We start from the raw sequence: 27,215 nt of genomic DNA, 5'->3' as shown, positions 1-27,215 counted from the left end.
AGGCAGCAGCACCACCTTTCCCGTTCATCTGAAAAGTGGTTTATAATCTGCTTAACAGATTTAGTTATTAGTGACTTTAAAGTCAGTCACTCTTGGCTTCGTATAAGTGTATCGATAATTTAATACAGAGGTGGTTGCAGAATATTTAAAATTATCAGCATTTAGATAAAAATTACTTTTATATCTTTGAGCCTTGCCACCCATTACCATTAAAAATTTCAATTCAAAAATTTTAAGATACATATATTTTTTTAATTTTCAAATAATGGAAGTTTTTTTATGGCAGAAAATTAGAATAAACTAAGGTTTTTAAGGAATTTTACGTTTATATCACTCAAATATTAAACTATTTTTTAAATAGTACTGCATTCAATTAAGAGTATGTCAAAATATTTTATGCTTAAATTTAAAAAGAAAATAAGTAAACAGCCAAAAATTGCCCTGAAGCAAAAAGCCATTTCTTTAAATCATGATAAGATACGGGGTGGCTCAAATTCGGCTTCATTATTAAAATCTTGGAAACTGTAGGAGATACGTTGTCAGTTAAATTAGTTCTCAAGTACATGAAATTACAGACAGTACAAATAAAATACAAGAAACGAACAAAATTGTAAATATAACGGAACGAACACACATAGTCTTCCCTGCAAGCAATGTCATATTTTGTATTAAACACTACCTTAGTATTATCGAATTTAGTAAAGGTATTACTCCAAAGCATGTTTTTTATCTCCAATTTAAATTTGCTAAAGTTTTGAATCTATTTGATTTTTATCGATATTTTATTGTAAAGTTTAATGGGACAATGAGGATTATTTGCCACATGGCTTAATCTAATTTTATTAGCTCTAGCACAGTTATCCCAAGCCAAAATATCGTAGTCAAGATATGAGTGGATGTAAGAGCATTAATATAGTAGTAAAAAATTAATATCAATACTTCTTTGAAGCTGCTATAATACAAAATGGTAAAAAGTGATAGAAGATTCTCTTAAGAACATAATTTATTTGATAGAACTAAGTAATTTCAGAGTCATGTAAAATTCCCATAAGTTTGGTCATAGTTTTTACCAAATCTGACTAAAATGTTCTTATTGAAATCCTTTAAGTAAAATAGGACTAACTCAGTTTTTTATTAAAGAACTGGCTCAGGCCAAACATACATTTTGGCTCAGATCGACTGTGTCTACTTTCGATTACACTACAAAAGTGTCATCTGCAGAGAGCAACAGATAACAGTTTTTAGAGCTAATAGAAGAAATCCAAACTACAAAAATTATGAGTATAGAGTGGTTCCAGTAAGCTACCCTAAGGTAAAAAAAATATTTTTTTTCTCAGCTATTAATACCTAGTTATATAGGCAACTGATGATGCCCTAACTAGGAGTATTTCCATAATATAGAATTAATGCAACATGGCAAAGAAATAATGAGTAGAAAATATGAGGTAAGACCATTCATATTTTCAAATCTCAATCAGAGGAATAACTCACTATAGACCTTTTGGTGGCCTAAGATTACTCTAATTCAGGTCCTTCTAGCTGATCTAACTGGAAAAGTAGAAAATCATTTTCGTTAAATATTCGGAGATTGGAAGGACACAAATTCAATGGTCTCAGATTAATCTAACTTTGTATCCCTGCAATCTCTGAATATTTATTATTCGAACTCTTTGAGAAAAATGGACTGTTTTTTTGAATTATTATCGTTATTTTATAATTAAGTGGTCTTTGGTCAGCTACCTAAGACTAACAATATTAAAATCATTTAGTCTAAACAACAACGTTGTAATATCAAATCACACGTTGGGCGCCACATGTTAATTTTCAGGGTCTTTCTGCCCAATCCTTGCTACCAAGAAATTACTTCTAAGCTTTAGCATGTCGTTTGACAAACATACATTCTGTCAAATCTCGGACTTCGAATAGGGTGAATAGACCAAAAAATGTGAATAATTCAACAAAAAGTATTTTATCGCTTGCAAAGTAGTTGGTCTTATGGTTCGAATCGCCCCAAATTGTTTTTTTCCAACGAAGTAGCAATTTATGTTTGGTAAATAGAAAAATGTCACAGAGATGTATCGATCCAATCAAATTAGTTAAGTTTTTGATCAATAACTCGCTTACAATACTGGCTTTGTGAGATGGTACATTATCGGGGTGGAAAGTTTTTTGGAACAAGCTTTGTTGCAAAACACGTCATCTCTAAAATAGCGTTTATTAAATATTCTAAAAGAAATCTGACACTGCTTTTGTTTACTACTGTTCCCTCTGAGGGGTTATTAAAAAATCCCTCAGCTACTTAAAGGGATTTCCTCGTATTCCATATTGTAATTTTAAAATAAGTTGATTAATTAAAAGTTATTTTTTAACCAAGAAGCAGTATGTTAACCTTCATCTAGATTTATTACTATTTCATTATATAGTGCAACAATTACGTCTTGGGTTGATACCCATTTCCCAAAACTAAATTGGTGCATGTTAAAAAAGTTTAAAAAATGTTTAAGAAAACCGATAGATGTTCAATACCCCGATGTTTACAAAACTTCTTTTTTATCCAGTGTTTTTGGGAACTGGCTGAACGATATTTAGTTTTAAAGTTGAGGGAAAAGATACCTCCCAGATAGGTTAAGGAATTATTAACATAATATATGGCGTGTTTTATAAGATAGCATCATCTTTACAGAAAACCTGCTAATTGCTTAGATGAGACTAACAAAAGTATGTTCAATGTCTATTTGTGAATAGGGTCCCAAAAATAAGGTATTATTTATTTTCTCATTTTCAGTAATGATACTATCCTTATTGTCCAATTTCGACGTTGGTCTATTTACTGAATCTACTCTAATAAAATAATTGTTGAATGTTTTTGCTACTAAATTGGTCCATTTCAATTGGTCAAAAATTTCGGTAGATTGTCGAACTTAAATAAAAAAAAAAGTCTACTTAATTTTTTCATATATTGCAACGGCATGCGTGACTTTTTATTCGACTTGGAAAGCAAATAGTTATTGTATTCTTTTTAGAAAGCAAATATATCTAAGCAGAAAACTCTGATAATTTTTGTATTTATACATTCTAAAAAGTACCCTGAAAAAATTCTTTTCTTTTTATCGTAAACTCTTTGAGCTGCTAGTAGGATTATTCTTGATAAAAAATATATCTTGTCAAGTAATTGTCCTTTTAATATTTACAGATTTAAAAAACAATAGTTGAAATTGCTTCATTATTTAAAATTTTATCGAGATGTGTTAAATCTAAATAATTCTTACTGTATAAAAGTAAATTGCAATAAGCTCCCAGAGGAAAAAAGAAAAAATTAGGAGGTCGAGACCCCGGGCCATAAGGCCGACTCCAAATCCAACAAACTTATCCACTTTACGGGGGTGCAATGCGATTCACGTTTCCACAGAATAAAACATTCCCTTTCGCAGAGATCGTTTCAGCTTTCAGCGTCGCTTAGGTTACGATTCCTAGGTACTTACGACTCAATTTATAAGTTTTTCAGTTCCTTTTTGAAAACTTTTACTATTGCAAACTAATGGGGAAGTTTTGCGTTTATATGTTGAGCGTTTAAAGTATCGATTTTTAGAATATAAAAGTAATATTGGCTTATGCAACTAGAAGATTAATACTAAAAACTTCTTCCTACTCATAACATTTTCCCTTGCTTAAATGTCTTTGATCTCAAAAGTCTGCATCTATCCAGAGCAAGAGGGTATTTGTAACGAAATATAATAAAATAACGTAGACTATGACAAAACGGTCCTGCTACAACCGTATCGTCCACACACACCTTAAAATATCCCAACAAAATACCTACCTTATCGTAATAATGAAAAACTTAAATACCAATTGGCCATAACATTTATTTTACCCGGGACGGACAACTCGAATGTGAAAGGTGGTGGGCGTAGGTACATCGCAAAATACTTAATTGAAATAAACATTTTGATAAGAGAACATTAAGATAGGCGAATTAAACACCATTGTATATTCCGTTATTATCTTGGACACAAGTTTAATTTTAAATCGATTTGAGTGGAGTACACGGCCCGGTGTTTTAGATAAACAGACACACGTGGGAAGAAGTATCGGATAATCGAGACCCACCGGGCCGGACTCAGATAACCTGAATTAGAAATCTTGTACTGGATTATCTTAATTTTGAAGGGTCAGATAAAGTAGATTATTAACGAGAAAATGGTAACATCAAGGTAGATATCACAGCCGAAGTACAACCGTGATGGTATCTTATGGGTCAGAAGAAATGATAAGATATGTTGCACAATATGTGGTTGTTACTCTCACCTAGATAGTATACTATAAATTCATTTGGTGAAGAGAAAACGTGTTTTTAAGTCTCCCACTAAGTTTTTAGGCGTCTTTTGATTTTAATACTAAAGACAATAGTTAAAATAAAAATAATTTAGCATGAGGTATCCAATTAAGTTATGCATAAATTTAACATCGGTAAAAGAAATAAATCAACATACAAACATATATTTGTCAGCTAGTAACATAAGCAGGGGACTATTTAATAAGTTTTTTTTCTTTCTATTTATATTATGTAAAACAAAATTTTGTGCTTAAATTTTATTTACAAGATATCGGTATTTTGAAACAAGTTTTATTTTGTATTTTTGCACCCATAAATAACTTATTTTTTTGCATTTACAAAACACGAAAAAGTAAAAGTAATAAGTAAAACAGAGTAAAAAAACTATGATTAGTTGACAGTTAAATTAAAAAGTAAATGTATTGAAATGCATGGATTTTGCACTTACTTGATTATGTAATTTACATCTCCAAAAGTAGCCCAGCTTAGTTACACTCTTCATGTTATTTTTAATTTTTAAAGTGACTATTCCGTGTTTTTGTTAATGTTATTTATAATTATTGCATAATCGCCTCTAGATCTTAGGAGATGAGAACAATATCGTTTACAAAGTATAAGTGACTTGGGCACGATTCGTCGATTTTTATACCCTTCTGTTTTTAGTACATTTCTTTTCCTCAAATACATCTTTTTTTAAAGGGTATTCCAATAAGAGGTTTTGAATATTTTTATTTGCTACTAGTCTTATATCAAACTTTTCTTATTTTATTCGGTTTTTATTTTATTGGGGATCTCAGTACAATTTTAATATTGGAGCGTTAACATAGTCGATACGTTCGATGCATAAATTCGAAACTATCGTATCTATGCAAGATATTAAAAAAAAAGAATATTCAAGCTGTTCATGAAATTGTGGCTAAAAATACACAAATATCTTTTGAAAGGCGTTTACGAAATTTAGGCCTTAATAGAACTTCAACAAGGCGAATTCTGAAAAAAGATTTAGGTCTACATTCTTACAAGATTCAACTTACACAAGAGCTAAAGCAAGCCGATCATGAACAATGCCGTATTTATTGTAATTGGATCTTAGATAGGAAAACAAAGGTCTACAATTTTTGCAATAAAATGATTTTTAGTGACGAGGCTCATTTATACTTTACTTATTATGGCTCTACTTATTTTATAACTAAAATATTAAATTAAATATCGCCTCTTTATGTAATGTAGCCAGATTTGTCACAATTTAAATCTTTTTACACCAAATATAATACATCAAGGAATAGGCTTTTTATGAATATAATCTAATAAAATAATTTAATATGGTGCCTCTTTAAGAAAAAAAAAACAGATTTAATGATCGTTTCAAAAAACCCAAAATTGTAAATATAATTGGAACAAAAACTCAATTTTAATATAAGAAGTTGCCTTAAAATTTGTTTTTATATTTCAAAGACTACAAAAGATAATATTGCAAACTAAATAGTATTTAATTAGAAATATAATGGCCTAGAACAACTTCCCTTTTACCTGTTTTTTTTTCTAGAAGTTTCCGATATTCAAACATATCACCATTAGATATTTGTTCAAACAGCATTAATTATTATCTTAATAATTTGGAACAAAAATACATAAATAGCTAATATAGGCATAACTTAAATGTATACGATTACCTCGAAATATTTTTTTAAAGGTATATTGGAACAAACTAAATGTTTATGTGAAAAAAGTTTTTGCACAACCTAAACACATAATTAATTTATTCTTAAAGATTTGTGTTGATTATCTGTAGTCTTGAGACACGTTCCATTTGTGCTTTTGTTTGGCTCATTGATCTCCAGCTCCAGCTTGGAGATCAGTGAGCTAAACATTTGTCTTTAGTTTGGTAATGACGACTTTACATGGGATTCTAAATTATGCTATATATTAATGGCCAGATTATACTAGTACACTATTTCCCAAATTTCAAGAAAAATTTGCTAAAAGTAAGAAAAATAATAGTTGGAAGATTCAAAGAACGTACGTTTAGTCGATTTCAAGAAAAACAAACTTACTTACGAGTAAACAATATATATAGGGTTTTTTTAGGATTACTGATCGACTAAGAATCACATTTGATTTTGACCGCTTGAAAAAAATAATTCAATAGTCCCATATATGTTGAGGTAAGGGTTCATAAGACTACAAAAAATGTTAACTTGTTTATGTTAGTTGAACATAGGTCTCGTAGTACTTTATGATATTATACTGACCTACTGCTTAAAAAAATTAATAAAAACAATAACTTTAATAGCAGAAAACGAAAAGGCCAGATATAAACATCGAGCATGTTAATCTGCAGCGCTTGTAATTGGTCAACAAAATTAAAGACAGCTGAAACGGCAATCCAACAATTTGTAAAAAACTACATAAATAGGTCTGACCGTTTTCCAGTCAAAGTTTTTTTTTTTTTGTTAATTTGCTTCCACTAAATCAATTAATATAGGCATAACTTAAATGGATACGGTATTGGAACCAACTAAATTTTAATATGAAAAAAGCCTTTGGCCAACTTAGAGGCATAATTAATAATTGTTTTTCAAATACAAATGTAGAGACTTGAGACAATTGAAATGAAAGATAGAATCAGAATTGGAATTATATAGAATTGGCAACAAGTGCTGTATCCAATTCTATATAATTAATAAATTTTAACAGCTTCAACTGCTCATTGCTTTGGTGGTTTTAAACCATGGCTAGATGAGCCTAGGGTTAAGGCGGAAATCAGTAAGGCGATTTTATATAGGGTCACTGGTTGCCATAAATGAATGGCAACAGCACAGTACCTACGAAGTTTAAAGAGTAATGGTTGAAGGGTAAAAAAAATATGGTTGGCGGTTTCAAATAACTTACGTTTAGTCGCTTCAAAGAGTAATAAATAAACTTGCTTTAATGACTTAAGTAAACAATATACCAATGCTTCTTCACAAACCACGTTTGGTTGACTTTAGGGTTAACTTCCAAGCTATACCTACTGATCCATTAAAGATCACATATGATTTTTACGATCTGAGGAGAAGAAATTAATAATCCAGTATATAATAATAAAGAGTTCAGACGACTATAAAATAAATTACTTTTTTATGTTACTTGAATAAATTTTTAGTAGTGCTTTGTGGAGACTGTCCACTAGCCTACTGATTAAAGAAATTAATAAAACAATTAATAAAACATTCAATAAAGAGGCTTGACACAAACTTCGAGCGTGCTAACCTGAAGCGCTTGTAATTGGTTAACGTGTCGTTAATTAAAAGCAGCTGAGAGAGCATAAACATTTGCTTTCGTCTAGCTCTTCGTCTACATACTATAATAGATATACGATGGCAGGTACTAGTAAGTCCTTATAAAACCTCATTTGAATACAACAAAGAAATAAAGTGATGTAGCCTAATTTGTTAACCTCTCCAAATAAAAGTAACTCACTAGGGTTGCGTGTGCGTTTTTATCCGGCACCGTAAGAGGGTAAGTAATAGCTCTAGATTAGCAATTCGGCAGTGCAATAAACGCTATAACGTTACTATAACCCCAAACCGACCCCCCTTTACCTTCATTAATGGGGGGCAATTAGGTTATGAGCGTTTCGCGTGCCGTTAAGTGTCGGTGTTTGCTATCATTTCGTAGCTTTTTACAATTTTCCCCTTTTATCAGATTTTCTTACTATGGGGAGCCGTATATTACATGGGGGCCACATTCAGCTATTGTGTTAAGCTCGGTGTAGATGCAGTGGTGTGAGAAAACGCGACACTATTTTGGTTATTTAAATTCCTTAAAGGGTAATTATGGAAATTTTGAAGGACGTTGAAACACAAACACACAATTCTATAAATTAAATAGTACAATAAAAGTCGTTAGTTGAAGTTTCACATTGTCGAAAGCGGGCCTTTAGAAAACACACTTTTTACCCAGACAAAAGGTTTGGTAGAAATTGATGGGCATACTGTCGATTCGATAAAAGGAATTAATTGAACGAAAATCCACTAAAAGCCAAAAGCTTAGCCCCTTTCTTCGTGTTGACGTTAATCCGAATTTCCGATTAACGAAATAAACAAAATCAATTTTACATTCATTCTCACACCTTTTGCTTTTATTTGCCTTCCTTTAAGAGAGTTTTATTTGTAAAACGTAGTTAATGGGCACAAACTTCTTAATTTAATCAAAGATATTAATTAAAAACAAAGAAAACTTTGGTATCCAATTAGGTTATGCTCAAGATGTAAATATCATGAAGTAGAGTGATAGAAGAGCAGGCTACCGAGTTCTTTAAGACTTAATTGCAATCTGCGATTTAATCGATCTAAAAAACAGGCCCTTATCCTAATGACTTTAAAAGCAAAAAATTCCTAATCGAGCCACGGCAATTGCCTGTTATAATCATTAGCGGGTTCGGGTTTGCGTGCACGTCACGATCATTTGAATATCAAGCGAATCAAACAAATAGAAAGACCGTTTTGTTAGCTCGCTCGAAAAGATCTCAGGGATTTCAAAAGTCCGCATTTAATAATACAACAACTGTTTGAATTAAGATGTTTATCGAGTCGGGATTTTCACGTGTTTGCCCCGCGTTAATCGCGATATAACAATGGTAATTTTGACTTAATAGAAAATCGATGCTGATGGATCACCGGTTGTTTGTACATATATAAATGTGCATAGATTTTTATTGACTGGTTTAAAGAGAGCTTGATTTTGAATTAGTTTATCCAGCACACAAATACAATACTTGTTTAATGAGTGATTACTTTTAGTATTGGCAATTAATCCAAATATTTTACTTTAAGTGCTTTGTTTTATCCTTTACTTTAAGTTATTTTGTATATGGCAATATCAAATTGTTATTTCACATTTTTAAATTTAGGAATAATTACGATGGTTTCTTAAAAACTTACTATGTTGATAAACTGAAGACTGAAAAAACGTTAAAATGTGTAAATGTTTAAAAAAAATAGTGATTAATAGCTTTATATGATAATCGAATTTGTACATTTTTTCCTCTTTGGGGCTGGCCACTCTTAAGTGTACTTCAGCCTATAGCAGACTTATTTTAGTCGTTTACTCAAGTTTTAGTTAAGGATGCAGTTAACTTTTCTGTTCACTGACATTTTCATCTTTAAGAAATTTATTACATTTAGTTTCCAATTAATATAAATTTACTATTGCATTGTTAAATAAATTTTATTGAATCCTTTCTGACTATTATATTTTTCTTTGTTATTTTATAGTTCTTTATTTATTTTGTATCTTAAAGGCGCTTTTGTTTCTGTTTAGCATCTACAAGTACAATGGCCTAAAATACTATTTACCTGTTTTCTGTATCTAACAGTTTCTGAGATTGTATTGAGATTACATCAACTGTTTATTATTTGGTAATAGTTTAAATATTTTTTCTTTTCCTGACCTTTTCTAGCCAATATAGTTTTTGATTTTATTTTCTTTTATTAAATTAATTCGTATAGGCATAACCTTAATGGATACGATTGCTACCATAGTAAATTTTCAAATTCTTGGAAGCACAAGTATGAGTCGATCGCCATAAACCATTGGTGCAAATATTTACAACTAGAAATATTATTTAGAAGCAAAGAATATAGTACTAAAGGTACACGATGAACTTATACTATAGACTTCGTAGTAAAGAAGAGATGAAAACAGTAAGATTGCCTAAGATTATTAGCAGTGAATAAAATATCAAAAATAAAATCAGTATTAAAAATAAGTAGAAAATAATAAATAAGTTAGATTTTTCTTGGAAAAAAGTACTTTTTCTAAAAGGTTGAAAAGTTTCTTTTGATACAAATGACAGCAGCATAGTAAAACATATCAGGAGTGACAAATGATCTTTAAATGATGGTTTATTGGAAAGCGAATGAAAATCAATTAAAGATTATATTACGAAGGCCGATAATTTTGAAGATTATTTTGCACATTTGATCATGTCAACCGCTATAAATTCTGTCATTGTCACGGACAAATGTCATTGATTTATTAAAAAGAAATACTATATGAAAATAAGCCAACCATTTGACCTTAGTTTGGTAGTGACGATTTTATATAGGGTTCTAAAATCTTTTGTTTCGTTTCTCTCCAAAATCCGAATAGAGGAAACTTTTTAAATGATATGGTAACTTTATCGTTAAGTGATTTTACTCTTAACATACAATCTTTTAATATTATTATAATGAAAACATTTAAAAAAAAGGTTTCAGATACAATATAATAACCCATCTGGTCAAATGCTTTTCGAAAGTTGGAGTAAATTACATGTACGGGCTTCTTGGAAAAGCTGTAAAGATGACTAATATATTTTAGAAAAATATAGTAGTACACGGTATATCGGTATATATCGATAGCTCGCTTGACTTTTTGACACCAGAATGTGTTTTAAAAATGTATGTTGAACAAGTTAGTTATTTGAAAAGTTATGCCACGATCTAACTGCAAGGAATAGGAAAAATTCCAATAATATGCTACGAATTAGGATAACTTAATAATTTATATTTTGTTCTAAATATTTTCATATAATTAAAAAATAACTAAGGCCTCAGGGTTAGAAAAGGGCAGAAAATTAGAAAGTTATTCATCAGATAGTACAAGAAAATAGGTTATAGTAGTTAAATAAGATACCATAACTTACAAAGCAGAATTGTCAGGGAGATTAATTATTGCAAGAAAATACTTTGGGATTAATCCTGCGTCAGCAACTGTGACTATGACTGAGTGCCCAAATTTAAATCTATTATAATCTAAAAATCATATCTTTAATTATAGTAATAAGTTATAATTTTATCATTAAAATATTTGTCATTTTTATAATAAAATAAATATTGTAAATTATGGCACTCCTTCAATATAAATATTTAAATTCATTTAAAGAATTTCAATACCAAGATGACTTTTTTCGAACTAAATTATTTATTATATTGAAATGTATAATTGCAATTAAGAAGTTTCTAATCGACTAGAATTTAAATAGTAATTATTCATATATTTATGTTAATCTGTAAAACCGCCTAATTGCAATATCAGAAAAAGCAGATAAATGCTAATAGGCCAATTTAACATACAATTAAGCCAATTTATATTGATTTAATGCTCGTTTAAAGAAAAATGAAAAACCTTCATATGCAACACGGTTAAATAATGACTAAGATATAGCATATTTATTATATTTTTCATAGCAATAAAGTAACAATTTTAAAATATTATTGTTAATATTCATCCACGCCACAAGATAAAGATGGTTATTAAATGCCCCCGTTTCCTTAAATTATTTTTACAATATCAGAAGTGATCTCGTTTTCTCGTTAAGTGCACATTATATAACTGCTATAAGTAACAGTCCTAATTAGCCAGAGAAAACTGTATTTTATAAAAGTAGTTCAAATCAGATGAAATTATATGTGTATGTGTTATAAAAAGTAAGTGAATACTTTTAATTTCGACTTACGTCATAGGTTAATTGCTACGTAATTATATAACTGTTATTCATTTCATCAATAATAAAAAAAAACTATGTATAAATTTTCTCATTTAAATTAGTTACTGCAGAAACTTGTAGTATCAACATTTTTTTTTTCTACTCACCCTTCTACATAACCTTCTTAGTGACTTAAAGGCACTTAAAATATTTTTTTATAAAGAGTAGATTTTTTAAGTATATATTACCCCTAATATTATCCCAGCGCACATGAGATCAGGGTACTTCCAATTGATGTAATCAGCTGTTTCTTCAATAGCAACGGCCCTTTAAAATGTCCATTGTTCTTAAGGCATGAAAATGGTATTCGACATCAGAATATTTCTTAGTGCTTCCAGAATATAAGCAGAATCAATAACACCTAGTGAAAATATGCAGCCCTGGAATGTCGCCTATAGCCTAGTTAAAACACATTCCTCAGAAACCTTATCTAAAGAGCAAAAACTCAAGACAAAATTTGAGGAATTAATTAAAATGTATGCTTGTTCTCATGTTTTCATCCGAAACAAAGCCCACAAGCAAGACAACGGTATCAGTCTGGCATAGAGGTTCCTAAAGAAATCTTATTTTGTATTTTTCTTCCAATACCGAAGGTACTAGAGGTACTCCTGTTTGTGATCCCTTTTCTTTTTTCTTTCTTGGGGTTTTCTGGTTCCCTGCCCTGAAGAAGCCAAAAAGCAGAAAAACGTGTGTGCAGGAACCATCTTTACTTCTTCTGTTTTCCGTCTTACGACGTATCCCAATAAACATATACCTTTACCAAACCTAATTTTGGCATCCACACTTAAGATTCCTAAAACAACCTTGAGTCTAAGACTTCAAGAACTTTATTACAGTCATAAGGCTTACTGTCATCATTGAGCAAGAGGCGATTGATTTATCAATAACACTTTTCACTCTTTTACAGCTTTGCGAGTCTCCGATAGTTTTCCCTTCACCTTCCGTTCAAAATCTACTGCTTCAATAGTTCTGTCGTCTGCCAAATGTAAAAACTGATTGGGTTTCTCTTAATATGCTTATAAAATTTGAGTTCAGTATTTAATAATATTGCATGGTTTATGCTGACGTAAACTCCTTTATCTTGCAGTTCCCTGACCGAGTAATAAGAATAAAGAAGAGCAATTTCACAAAAAAATTGTTTCAGACCACGTTGCACCTCAATTTTATAAAATTCAGTATTATTTTTGTTGAGCAAAGTGATTTCTTATGAATCGGTATTTGTGTCGGAAGCTTTAGAGAGCAGATGTGAGGTCCACACATTTCAAAGCTTTCGAGTAGGTTAATGATAGCATTTAAATTGGTACACTATCATGATCGTTGTAGGGTAAATAGCAAAGTATCATGTAGAACATTATACTTTGCCATCATAGTTTTATGCGGGAATGCAAAAATTCTTTGGTTTGAATGATATTGTCAATCAAGACTTCAAGGCTTGAATCTGCTTTCTCCACTTGAGATTCCCAAGGCAACCCTGAGCCCAAACTCACTTGAAGAAATCTGAGACATTTATGAGGCTCATTAGCTTTTTATAGCTCTAAGCGCTTCTTTTCCATATTGTCTTAAATGCCTCCATCCAAGAGTAGTATAGGTAGCCACTCTCAAAATTATGTAGCAGGTCATTGATAAAGATTGGAAAAACTGTAAGTATTGTCCATATACCTAACCCTAGCGCATATATGGTTTAGACTTTTCCCAAGGATATGGACAACTATTTCATAAATACTAACGGCACTCCACGTTGCCCAAAATACCCAAGGTATCGAGATAGTAAGTGACAAGATTCTTCACTAGTCAAATTTTGAGTTCCTTTAGGTGCAGTATCTGTTTCTATCTAATGCCGTTATCAAAACACTTCTGAGTGCTTTAGAACACTTTTTTTATTAAAAAGTTTTGGCAGAGAAATCTGCTGGGATAGGCTCAGCAACTTCCTAGCTTTCAATTCGACATCACTTAACTGATTTTTCTCCTGAAAGATGTTCCGGAATATATATAGAATTATTAACTCCCAATATAGAAATGCACCTCTGGAATCTTTTCTATAGCCCAAATGAAACATATGCCTAAAAAACCATCTCTGAAGTTCATAGTTCCTTTTGTTTTTTTTCCTTCTATCTTTCCTGTGTTTTTCTCGTTACCCTGCCCTGAAGAAGACAAAAAGCAAAAACACGTCTGGTCAGGTACCATCTTTACATCTTCTGTTGCGCATCTTACCAAACCAACTTAAATTTACCTATAATTGAGCGACAGACCATTGATTTATCAATACCACTTTTCACTCTGAGAGCTTTCTCTCCATTCCAATAGTGGTGTCGTCTGCAAAAAGTACGAACCTTAATAAGATTCTCTCACACGGAAAGCTTTTTAAGTAAGTGGATGATATCGTTTTAATTTCTAAGATTGTAAAGATCTTTCAATATGTGAAATGCTATATAAACTCTGTTGTTGATTACTGTAATACACGTTTAATTAATTACATAGCTCATACTAAATAATCCTTCAGTATAATATCATTTTTCAAAAATGTGTCATGCAGGAATACAAAAAGCCATTGTCAATCTTATAACACAAGCCAAAACACGAAAGTCCTGCATCTGCTTTCCCTATTTGAAATTTCCAAAACAACCTAGAATCCAAGCTTACTTGAAGAAATCTGAGACATTCATGAGGCTCATTAGTCTTTCGTTAGTACAAGAGCTTCTTATCCATATCGCCTTTATAGCCTCTATCCAAGTGTCAAGTAAAAAATACCACATGGCATTAGCAAAATTATATAGCCGATCAGTGATAAAGATTAATATTGAGATTGGACGAAGTATTCATTCTAATATTTTGGAACGCTTCCAATACTATTTGAGAGGAATGAGCAGAGTATTTCTTATTCAGTATATCTGTTATTGCTATCAAAAGCCTTACCAAGGTTACATAATAAATCAATTAGTCTGACTCTCAAATAAATCAATATTAACATTTTTGCACAGTTTTTCAAAAAGGTTTAGTTTGATAGCAGGTAATCACATTTTTCTTCCTACTTTAACATAAAGTTATTGCACTTGCCATCTCTGACGTAGCACATCATCAAGAATCTATTATGCGATTTCAGTAAATATGATTTTGTATTATGCAAATGACGTTGAAATGCGGTCGTGGCGACTTAAGTCTATTAACTAAAGTTATAAGATTCTTTTAACATATACTGATTTTGGGATATTGCACTTCCAATGTTGTAATGCCACTAGATCCTATATATGGTCTGTAGTTCTGCTCTTATAGCATTTTCTGATACATCTTTATGCTGATAGAAGCAATAAAACTCACCAATTAAGCGTAGCATTCAAAGACCCTTTAATAATATTTATGATAAACAAACTCTAATCTTAATATTATTAAAATTAATAAGCAACACAATTGGAAAATTCTAAAATCTTCATCTTCTCCATTCCATTTTAATAATCACTGATATTGTTAAAGAAAGCATACCAAATTCTACAATGCAAAAACATCAGAACTAAGTTTGGAATCTACATGCGCCTTAGGCTATCTCATGCCAAATGCTTTCGTCTTTCTTTGGAGTATCAAGCAGATTTTTAAATATAATTTGTATTCTCATGTACATTTCTTTGTCACGATAATTACCTGAGCCGCCAGATAAGCTAAACCCTGCAGCAGGTCCTTTAGAACCTTTATATACGCCAGTACAAGAAGCTTGAGCCTAAAATTTCGGATATTATAGCATTGAGATGAATGTATTCCGGAGTCAACCATTTCAAATTTTGTGTTCGTATCTTAATACAGCGAATACTTTGACTTGGAAAACAGTAGCGTGTTCCCTCTTTTTTATCTGTCTTTTATTTTATCTTTTATGTTATTTTCAGATTTTTTGAATTCCTTAGCAGAATCAAGATTTGTACTAGAAACTATCTAAACTGCCGATAAACTGTTCAAATAAAACTCCTTTCAACTATCTTCTATAATATACATTCTATATTCAAGATAAGTTGTGAACCAATATAAATGCAAACGTTCTATTCCGTTGACTGGGTAAAGAACTGATTTGCTCTTTTTCCTTCGATCAAATAAAAATAACTTTTACTTGATATTCGAGTTTCTTTGTAATTCGGTAAATTAAATACATGTTGAATATAAACGCTCTAATAAGAACTTCGCTAGTTCCGAACTGGCGAAAATAAAAGGTTTTATTGGGCAGAATAGAAGCTTTAAAAGCTACAATAAAAGCGGAGCCAGTGTTCGTCCATTACAAAATAAAATCACGTTCTGGAAAGTTCTTTGCCGGCCGTATTTCTAATTAGGCTCCTGATGGCCCTAATAGATCTCTTTGTAGTCGGACGCTCTTTTTCTTGTTTTTGTGTTAAAACTATATAAAGGGCGTGTCAGTAAAATTAAATTGTATAGATGCCACAGAACAAACGGGAGATAATAGAACGCATATTTTATAATTTTTCGTTTTAATTTTAACCCACGTTGGGCGCCAAACTAGTAATAATTTACATTATTTTTCTAGTCTCTTTTGTACCTTAAGTTTAATAAATTTAGAAACTTAGTTCTGGTAAATGCAGCTAAAAGTTGTTTGAAAAATTTGATATTTTAAAATTCCAACTTATGTCTCCCTCTTCTTAAATATCTGATTTGTCTTCATCAACTCAAAAGTAAAGAGTGAAAAACTTTTTGCAACCTGATTGGCGCCGCTTCCTGTTTGAGGTCCTTCCCCTTCTTAAGCGTCCCGACATCACCATCGCGACGCTTGAAACAATGGAGAAGCTTGACGCCTCTTTTATCTTGAATTTATCCACTTATTTTGTTAGGAAGGGAAATTAAATATTTGTTTGAGGGAGAGTCTTTAATTTCTAATTAGGAAGAGAAAACTGTGATGCAGCGAGGTTGGGTAGTCTAAATTATACCCATAGCTAAAGGATGACTTTCAACGGTATGCTATTTGTAGTTCTCTTAAATCAAAACCTTTTGAGACTAATTTTAGATGTTCTCTCTATTAAAATATCATCAGAGTTATAACAAAGTTAGTGTCTGCAGTAAATAATTTTATTTAAAAAATGAGATTAATCAGAACTCGCAAGAGCATTAAAAAAATATATATTTAAGATATTAAAATGTTCCTTAACTTTGTTAAGGATTAGTTAGAGTTAAGTTCTTTTAATATTAAGTTCCTTGTTTAGATAAAATCAATTTGTATCGTTTGAAGCTTCAAATTTACTGATAAAGATTTATTTTTACTTAAGAAGATGCGGAGTCTCAGAAAACGATTGTACTATTGGATAGTTGCAGGTAAACTAAGTTTGCCTTGCTCATCTTTGTGAAAAATTCAGTTTTTGAAGATATATGACGTCGGTCTAAGGTGTATAAACAACATAACGACTCCTCATTTTCGTTTAACCTTATTTCATAGATGTTTTCTTTTTAAAGCTGTTTCAGTGTATACTAAACTTCCGAATTCACTTGAGCATGTTCGTTGCTGGCTTTACGATAAAATCAAAATCGCACTTCCTCACGTTAATTGTATTCCAATGCAAAATAAACATAATTTATTTTACGGTTTTCATATCATTCATCTCTTTTCATAATTGCTATCTATATAACTTTTGTCATTGTAATTATAGATTAAATTTTAATAAAGCTAGATTTTGCCAATTACATGCTAAATCCTTTTAGTAAACTCAAGGTATTTATGAGTATATTAACCATATTCATTCATTTATGCCTGCCGGTATAGAAAACATAACTATTGGCAACAAATCCGTCCCTGTTACAAAATACCGGTTCTTAATTCAACAACGAAGACCGCATGCAAAAAAGGCCCCAATTAAAATATTTCACATCTGACGGATATTAAGTGGGAGCTCTTTAATATATCCATTTAGCACTTCTTGTTAATATTAAAATAAGTTAAATACCATTACAGGCTCGGATATTATGAGCAATAAAAACAATTTCCATTTCATATTTTAATAAGGCCAATTTACATACGCGATGCAAAAATAATTTAAATGGGCATAAAGGTTTCTGCATAAGGAAATATAAAGTATGTCGACGAATGGCATCCTTTGCGAATTAATTTAATTTTTACGCTCATTAAAGTCCTTGTTATTATGAACCATTTAATATGTAACTGGTTTCATTGTTTTGTTGGCATTTTTAAGTGTAACAAGTTAATTAAAGATTGTTTTTTTTTGTACACAATTTAAAACAAAATGGATGGTTGTGGCTTAACAAGCCCAAACAATGCATTGTCAAATTAAAACGGTATCAAATAATTGTATGAAGAATTCACTGTAAATTAATTAAAATAAATTAGGATTTCTTGTGGTATGTACTCGTACTGCCTACTTCAGTAGGTAATTGTTTTATATACACCGTATTACAGTTAAGTAAAAAAATAATACATTTTTTAACCATAATGATCCCAATTTGTAGCTGTTATGAGAATTTTAGCTCTTGGTGTATGGTTATCGAAACATTCTGTATCACCAACTCCTTTATGCTTTTTTGTGCTTTTGGATGTCTTAATTAAGTTAAATGTTAAAATTTATATATGATTTATATATTTAAATTAGCTAAAAAAATAATGCCAATTCTGAAAACGTCAATTTTCCAAAAAATAATTTATTACTTCTTTTATAGAATCTATAAAAGAAAACTGTTGTTTTCAAGAGTTGATATTTTTTGTTAAGAGTCGAGTATTTTAGTGAAATTAAACATGCTAAAGCATTATTTCAGATAATTATAGTTTCCTATAATTTTTCTACTCTTTTTGAGAACACACATTAAAATATTAACTATAATTATACAAAGTTAATCTTTTTTGAATATCATACCCATTTAAGTTATGCATTATAAAAAAAACTAAATGCACCACATTATTGTTTAAAGCGATTATTATATAATTAAAAGATAGTTATAAACGTTCATATTTTTGTTGGTTAATTTTAATATTTCTAGGCATAGTAAAATGGGTTCTATCGGACACTTCACTTTCTTTTTGCTTTTTGGTCATGATGTTGCTAATTTGATGGTTCTACTATTAAATACTTAATACTCCGTCAAAGATTCAATTTGCTTTTTTAGCTGGAGACAGTATTTCACATTCAATTTAAAAACTTACTCGAGAAATTACAAGAGAACTTACAACATTATGTTATTAGAGGAGTGATGTTAAGTCTTTTCAAGAGTTACTACTGTTAATAGTACTTACTGTAGCATGAGGTGAGAGTTACAAAAATACCTTGCAGCCCTTTTATGTACCTTAGATTCATACCTTTGAACTCAACGAGTACCACAAATAATATTAGCAACTCTGTCTATTTCACGATTGATTATTTTGGTCCAAAATTGTTCGATAAAACCGTGTGGTATGTACATTAGGGGGCGGGCCAAAAAAGGCTGAAAAAAATTTTTTTTCGAAATTTTATTTGGTATAGTGAAAAAAAATTATTTTGGATTTGGTATAACTGTAAATAGTACATACCACCAATAAAATATCAAAACCAAAAAATCCACCAAAAAACCAAATTGTGATATCGAAATTAAGATAGAAGGAATTTATTTTGATGGAAGAAAAGATCAGACTGTGGTTTTAAGTGAAGGACGCCGACGATCAGCAGTACTTATATCAGATATGTTGTGCCATTAAAACTGGAACTTGTTCGGATACTCTAAGCAAAAAAAATCCAGGAAAATTAAGTCATGCTCGATGGTTAACAATGGCTAACAGGGTATTACGTTTATATATATCAACCAGTGAACCAGTGGTTTCATATCAAAACGAAACCATTGTGCCAGTATGGAGCGCAACATTTTATGGCAATCTATAATTTTGTCTCGAGAATTTCCCGAAAACATAAAGAAAATAATTGATAATGTCATAAGCACTAACGCTTACTTTGCCCATCCCGAGAACATTCTGTTAGGAATGATTACTGACTCGCGAAGTCATATACGAGAACTGGGGATTCGTCGAATTTTAAAGTCAGGAAATACTAAAGGTCAACAAAATCTAAGAGTTTTTAAAATACCTGCTCTCAACTGGAATGCCAGAGACTACACCGATCTCATAGACTGGAACAGATGCGTTGTGACCGAACCTCCTTTATTAATGGACATTTCAAATGAGGATTTGACGGAAGCAATACAGCAATAATCGGTCATTATGTTAAATAAATTTCCATGTCACACTCAAGCTGTGGAGAGATGTGTTAAAATTATCACTGAAGCATCAGGAAAAGTTTGTGGCTATGACAAAAGAGATGGCCACATTCGAGTAAAAGTTGAAGGTAGAAGTGATCTTCCATCTTATGAAAAGAAGGAAAAATATTACAAATCAAAGAAAAAAATTAACTAAGTAAATTGCATATTTTTTAGATTATTAAAGAACCAAAGGGCACGGTGGTGTGGAGGAGAGGGGGATGGGGGTGGAACTCGATTAAGCAGCCACCTCCTCGTGGTGAGTTCTAGGTTGAGTAATTGAAGAAATATCGTATACTTTACCAAATAAAGCCACCCGTAATAAAACTTTTCTAGAAAGGTTCATCAAATTCTCAAGCGAAGAGCTGCTTTTATATACTTAAGGGATGTGGCGTGGTGAAAAATCATTTTTTCGCTTTAATTTTTTTTTGTGGATACTTTATACGTCAATACCTAAATTTTAACTACTCTACAAAAAAAAAATATGACCTTGAAATTTTGACCCTTTTAAGGGTCACTTTCTTAATTGTACAGTGAAGCCAGCCTAACGAAGGGATCTAAAGGATGTAAAAGGATAAAAGGCAACCACGCGTAGACTGGTTTAAGGATAGGTTTCTTAGAAAAATCAACATTAGCGCATATTTAACAATAAGATAGCTCACAATCATGTAGAAAACTTAAAAATGATATTCCATATCATGCAGTAGCCATTATAGTAGCCTAGTATTATTATATCATTATATCTATACTTACTATCGAGCAGTAGAGCTTTAAAGGGTATTTTAAGGGAAAAACCAGATTAAATCTCTGGCAGGATACCAAGTGCCTGATAGAAGAACCGTCAATTTATTAAAAAAAAAGAAATTCAAATGTTTTGTGAAACTCATTTAACTTTATTAATCTTACTATGCATTGAAATACTAAAATTAACCAATTAAAAATATAAACGTTAGAAACCATTTTTTAATTATAATTATTGATTCAAATAGCAATGTGGTCAATTTAAATTACCTTTTTTATCATGCATAACTTAAATGGATATGATATTGCAAATAATTGAAACGTTGAAGCATTATATTTGGATTTAATTATAAACATGGGTCTTGCGTTTTTATGCCTAAAAGTACAGATAAAAATCAAAATAATTGGCTTGAGTGTTTTTTACAGAGCCCCTAAAGAAAATATCCAAAAATGCATTAAAATCATCGAACATATCTTAAATAGGCTAAGTTCATCTAGACTTCATGATAGTGACGTAAATGTAGATATGCTAAACGTTGAAAATCCTGTGGGTCCAATTTCTGAAAGCCATTACTTTACGCAGTTATTAAATGAACCCACTAGGATAACTTCGCGCAGTTCTATATTACTTCTTCTAATTTCTATACCTTGTCCATTATCTTTTGTTAAAAGTGGCGTTTTTGATTGCAGCTTACTAAGTGATCACCATCTTGTGTTTTGTGAGATGAATATAATAATAAAAAATTCATTAGTTACAGGAATTATAGTAAACAACAATTATTTGAGCATGATTTAATGCAGTTTTCTTGGTGTTTATTTTTGCAATCTCAGAACATTATTATTAAAATTTACCTTTTTAAAAATTTTCTGTTGTAATACTTTGACTATCATGTTTTAATTAGTACTGCAATAATAACAAAAAATAAATCATCGTGAGTGACTGAAAAAAGCTAAAACTTTGATAAAGAGGAGAAATCGATCTTACACTCTATACAAAGCTTTAAAAGCTGGTCTAAGTATAAAGGTCTTTGCAAGAGTACTCTAACGGCTATTCGCCTAAAAAATACTATATATTACTGAGATCGCTAGCGAAAATAAACATAAGTCTAAAAAACTATAGATGTAATAAAAATCAGTACTTTTTGTCAGTTAATGAAATAGATCATAACACAGAAATTTTGCAAGAAGTACAAGCAGTCGTTTGTCATGGGTCAAGTAGCAAAACCAATATCAGTACAATTAATATTATGCTATTATATTTTTTAAAAGCATTTTATAAAATTTGCCATAGGTTGCTTTTAGATAACTTAAACTTCTATAAGTTTAGTTGAGGTGCATTACAGTTAATAAAACACCGCCAAATAGTGGAAAATCATGAATGTGTTGTTCAAGTTCTTATTTCATTACTACTGGCGACCACAAGCTTCTGTACTAGGCCTCAATTTATTCTTTTTAATATATACCATTGACATCTTATTATACAATTTTCTACAGACTTTCATGCATACGCTGATGATATAAGGCTTTATTCTTAAATATAACTTGACTGAACGTTCAAAAAAACTTATAGCCATGTAGAAATAGAGTGTATGATTTGTTTTTTTTGCACAACTAAAAAAAACTGTAAAATAAATGAAAATTTTGACCATATTCTTTGGAACTTATATAGAAAAACTTGACCACAACATTAAACCATCATTAATTAATAATGAAAATTTTGTAATCAAACCTGAAGCAAAATATCTTGGATCTAACCCACCCCAACCTAACCACAAGTTAATTAAATTATAAAAAGGTACTGCTCTAATTTAAAACTGCTCTATTTAAATAAAAAAATTGAAAATAAGAAAATTACTTTGTGAATCTTTAGCTTTGTCGCATCTTTCGCATTGTAATTTTATATATTATAGCACTTATTTAAGCTTTAATAACCCCAGTCGCTTACCATAAATACAAAATCATGCTGTAGATTAACGCGTGGATTTCGAAGGTACGACAAAATACTTTTTAAGATAAAAAGAACTTAATTGACTTAATACCAATGTTACGAATAAGTACAGGTTGCAAAACTTGGTATTTGTTCATAAAGTTGTGTAGAGTATCACTTTTGAGCAGTCCCTATCCCAGCTAGAAGCTTCTGTTTAGCAATTTCGGTCATTCGTCAATAGATAATTGATACAATGTTATCCTAATTTTATTCTTCTATGCCTTACCGTACCTCATATACTTTTTATGCAAATATACTTCTCACTACTTTACATAATTAACTAAGTGTTATAGCTCTTTGATATGCCATTTTGATATTAACATTTCATTAACTCAGTACAAAATATGGATAGAATTGTTTGTGCTTTAGACCACATAAAGTTTTCCAAGTGAAATAAAAACTAAGTTAAACTACTAACAACAGATTAAATATTGACAAAATCAATCGACGAAGAATATCCAAACCAGGCTGGCAGGCAGACAACGAGCCGGGCGTTGCATGTCAATAAATGCCAGCGTAAACAGACCACAAATCAAAAGTTCATCATTTATGCAGGATTCGATTAAGGCTGTTCACAATAATTTAGATCAACATATGGGCAAAAGACCACTATTAGTAACGTAAATATTTTATTTTGTTATAATAGAATGTCATATCACGCGATTCGTTAACCTTAAACGCGAGCCATTCAATGCTTCATTGAAACGTTGCCGACATGGCGCGGTTCGAGATACGTTACTTATTTATTTAGCGGTTTTATGGAATGGATTAATGACTAATAAATTACTTGTTTGTAGTATACGGTACGGTCTTTATTGACTATGTAAATGAAATAAAATTGTTATGGGTAGTATGAAATGTAAGCATTATTCTTAAAAGTGATTAATAATAATTAAGTCAAAACTATCGTAAATATATTTCAATCAATTTTTCACTTTTTTTGATAAGGGGAACAAAATGAGAAGTAAACTGATAATCAAAGTCTCATAAATTCAGCGTATATTTGTTGGGTTACGCATGTCGTCCTTACGGCATCATCAAATCTAAATTAAAACTAGGTAGCTGTGGTTAAACACTAATTTAGAGGAAAAATATACTTTATTTAAGTACAATGATATACATAAAAAAACACTAATGGTTACATAGTTAAAATTAAAATATGATTTACAACATAGTGTATTGTTATTATAAATGTAACTAAAATCCGATACATTAAAAAAATAAATTTTTTTTTTTAAAGTGAATGATGATCAAACCCCAGGATCTTCAGATTCAAACTATAAACCTTGTTACCAAACCGGGTTGTAAAGAACATTGGAGTGTTACATTCATTTATGGAAAGTATTGTATTAGTCAAATAATATCTTTATTAAAGTTGTTCATTTTTTTTCTTGGCACTCTTGAAGTTTTGTTATTTCTATATCAATCAGATCAAAATCGATGCTACTTAAATTTGGAATATTTTTGATTTTATTTAAAAAATTTCTGAGCTGCATCGAATTCTGATTTAAGAAATTTTTTTTAGCTTTGTGATTTACATTTTCCAAAGTATTTTAAATACATTTGGAATAATCTATAGCATCTGGATTTAGGGGAAATAATCCACATTTTTTAACTCTACTTTAAATATTATTCTTCACATCATATTCTTCCAGTGATGGTTGAAAGAGGGGACAAAATAATTCTTTAGTTACACATCTATTTTCATTTTCTGGAATCTTATGCCACGGCATTTATTGAAGGTTATTAAATATGAGATAAAGTTCAAAATTAAAGGCGTCGTTGATACAATAATTTAAGAATCGACTTGTTTTAGCCCTTGGAGTCTCTAGCTTTTCTAGAAGATCCAGTTCTTTATCTTTCGCACACTCAGGTAAATTAGTAAATTAGTTGACATCGAAAGATTGTGACCAATTTACTAAAGATGGTTTGCAAATGCTGACTTTATGTCTTCATCAACACTATTTCTGTACATGTTAAAAACGTCAAGTTATTTTTTCATTCGAGTTCAAATTCTTTTTCTGAACTGATCAACATACACAGCCGAAGCTACCAAAATTCAAGAAGTACACCCTAGATCTTAAAAATTCAGAGATTGGAGGGACACAAAGTCACTGGTCTCAAATTATGTTTATTTTTAAAAACGATTACACGTGTTTCGCCCTAAGGCATCGTCAGATCTAAAAGAAAGAAGGCAACCATATTACAAAAACAACAATGCATAGACATAAATTACAGTGTTAAGATATGACTTCCAATCTTTAATCCAGGTAGCTCAAATTACACAAATCATCGGTACTCTTCGCCGATTTTAAGAAATTTTGATTTTATGTTAGTTTTTCACGTAATCAGTTGCTACAATTACTTTTATAGGGAACTCTGCAAAAGCGCTTTTATACATTGTGTGTGATAAGGATGTTTACGAGTAGAGTTAATCTTTCAAAATTTGCCATACCGGTATATTAATTAAGTTTAGTTGATGCGAAATTTTTTGTGTACTTATTGTAGAGTCCTCTTCGATTGCATCAAGCACAGCTTCTTCATTTTGGATGGTTTTTATATTTGCAGATCTTCCTACAACATATTCGGATCTCTTGAAACTGCCTGTATCCAGAGTCGAGCGTGAATATTGATAGAAGTCTGTATATTAGGCAGCGGGTGTTGTGGAAATCAATCAGCATCCAACCGTCATGCTCGTTGAGCGTTGTTATTTCTTGTTTACCGAATAGGACTATTATGACAATTAGTAATCACCAAAACTGAGAAATATTTGGAGCCTTAGAGTGAGCAGAGAAGAATACAAATATTTGACAGCTGTACAATTAATTGAGAAAATAAATTAAATTAATTGTTTTAGCGTAAGTCATAAAACAAGTCGATGTCATGCTATTTTCTCAAAGATTGCTGGATAATATTATGTATATCTAGGCTCGTGTAGGGTTTAGAAACAACTGTAAACCTTGGAGTTTTCATCATAGGGCATGCGTATTTAAAGTAAAATAGGTAGGACTCTTTTCAATTCTTTAGAACAAATTTATCATTTCTATTAGTACTGATCTGCTCTAGCTTGAAAACAAAGCCGTTGTGGACTTATGTTTATATAAACATTTCAGCTTCAAATTGACCAATGATTCGATGGCTAAAGTTTGTCTACATACTTCATTAACACCCTGTATATCTAAGTCTCTATGAGCATTATGAATGTATATTTCGCGATATAAAGGTTATAATTTTTATTATCATACCCATTTAAGTTATGCATTATAAAAAAAAAATTATTTAAATTTAGTACATTGGTCCAGCATGGGGGTTTAAAGGGATAAATATGATATTAGGATAAACATCTATTTATTTCGTATAACCAAACATGACTCGACAATTCCGACTCTTAAGACCTCCATGCTTTGAACAGGAGTCTTGTATACTACTAATGATTTTAAATGTCTCGATAAAAAGAAATTAACAGGATTATTTTCGGGCGATTTAGGCGGTCATGACTGTGGTCCTCCTATTCCAATCCACCGATTTTTATAACTCTCACCAAGGAATTCTCGCAAAATGACACTGAAGTGCGGTGGAGCACCGTCATCCATGTATCATACGTCCAGGTAGCTCAAATCACAAAAATTATCGGTACTCTTTGCCACTTTAAGAAATTTTGATTTAGTGTTAGTTTTTTACATAACCAATTGCAAAAATTACTCTTATAAGGAACTCTCGAGGCAAAAGCGTTTGTATACATTGTGGGTGATAAGGATTAAGTTCACAAGTAGAGCTAATCTTTTAAAATTTGCTATACCGTTATATTATTTAAGTTTAGTTGATGCGCAATTTTGATAACGTGTCCTTATTGCAGAGTTTTTTCATTTTGAATTGTTTTTATATTTGCTGGTCTTCCTACAAGATGTGCGGATGGTAATCATCAAAACTTAGAAATATTTGTAGCCTTAGAATGAGCAGAGAAGAATACAAATATTTGACAGCTGTTTAATTATTTAAGAAAATAAATTAATTTAATTATTTTAACGTAAGTCATAAGTATCTAGATAAGTATTGATACATAGATCATGGGGTATTCATCATAGGGCATACGTATTTAAAATAAAACACGTTCCATTCTTTTACAATTCTTTAGGGCAATATCATCCTTTTATTTAATACTGATCTGGTCTAGCTTAAAAACAAAGCCGTTGTGGATCCATTTTTATATAAACAATGCGTCTTCAAATTGATCAATGATTCGATGGTTAAAGTTTGTCTACATAATTTATTAATACCCTGTATGTCTAAGTGAGAATAATAAATAGATATTTCGAGATATAAAGGTTATAATTTTTATTAATATCATAGCCATTTAAGTTATGCATTAAAGAAAAATTTATTTAAATTAAGTACATACAATATTGCTGCATTGTGGTTAAAAGGAA

General features: G+C 30.8%; 1 protein-coding gene across 1 annotated transcript in view; it reads right to left on the bottom strand.

Annotated features, from left to right (window-relative positions):
• Window positions 1–27,215, bottom strand: part of LOC126744707 (homeobox protein B-H1-like) — an 83,208-nt gene that overhangs the window by 49,524 nt on the left and 6,469 nt on the right. The window lies entirely within an intron of this gene.

The sequence above is a fragment of the Anthonomus grandis genome, chromosome 14 (genome assembly GCF_022605725.1).
Source record: "Anthonomus grandis grandis chromosome 14, icAntGran1.3, whole genome shotgun sequence".
NCBI lineage: Eukaryota > Metazoa > Arthropoda > Insecta > Coleoptera > Curculionidae > Anthonomus > Anthonomus grandis.
The sequence above is the reverse complement of the archived record's forward strand: the minus strand, read 5'-3'. Positions and strand labels throughout refer to the sequence as shown.